This window comes from Chinchilla lanigera, unplaced genomic scaffold (genome assembly GCF_000276665.1).
Source record: "Chinchilla lanigera isolate Chin_1 unplaced genomic scaffold, ChiLan1.0 scaffold00070, whole genome shotgun sequence".
NCBI classification, from domain to species: Eukaryota; Metazoa; Chordata; class Mammalia; order Rodentia; family Chinchillidae; genus Chinchilla; species Chinchilla lanigera.
In genome coordinates, this window is record NW_004955471.1 from 12239944 (window position 1) to 12240623 (window position 680).

Genomic DNA, 680 nt, shown 5'->3' on the forward strand with positions numbered 1-680 from the left:
GCCTCGCCGCGGGCCTCAGCCGGCCCTCCGGTCGTCCTCTCCCGCGGGGCTCCGGCTCCTCACGGCGGGAACCACGTCGCTGGTGGGCGGAGCCAGCCGGGTCACCGAGGTCGGGGGGCGGGCTGACTTGGAGGGTAGCGGGAACGGAAAGGAAAGCGAAACAGAGACTGAGCCAGGGAACCCGCTTTTCCTCCTCCTCTTCCTCTGGCGTTATCATCTACCTCGCCAGCATCCCGGACAACTACCTACACCACCTACTCTCAAGCCTCGCGAGACTGCTAGTTGGTTCACAGGTCAGAACCCAGGGGCGCATGCGCGCTGTGCTTTTCTCGCCCTGGGCCACGCCCCCTCCGGAAGGCTCGCTGGTCCAGGGCGGGGGAGTGGGAGGGGCCTCGCCAGCGCTCCGGCCGACGCGGGTTGTACGTCACTCCTTGGCGTGACGTCCGTGCCGGCTGCTACGTGGTTCCCAACGGCTCCGCCTACTCAGCCTCGGTGTCCGAGTTCTGGCTGGGTTGCCGGGCTCTTCCCGCCGACGCCCCCTGGTTTTGCACTGCCAAAAGCGGGGCGTGAGCTGCTCTTCACGGTGCTGCTGCCTTCACTGTGAAGCGTGACGTCTTGCCTACCCCAAGTGACGTCTCACTCTTTTGTTGTCTGAGAAAAACAGCCCATCGAGGGAGACG

General features: G+C 65.7%; 1 protein-coding gene across 1 annotated transcript in view; it reads right to left on the reverse strand.

Moving 5' to 3' along the window:
- Positions 1-276, reverse strand: part of Smarca5 (SWI/SNF related, matrix associated, actin dependent regulator of chromatin, subfamily a, member 5) — a gene marked incomplete in the record, with an annotated part of 33758 nt that extends 33482 nt beyond the window's left edge. Inside the window, 1 exon segment of the mRNA XM_013522910.1 lies at positions 1-276.
- Positions 277-680: the final 404 nt, after the last annotated feature.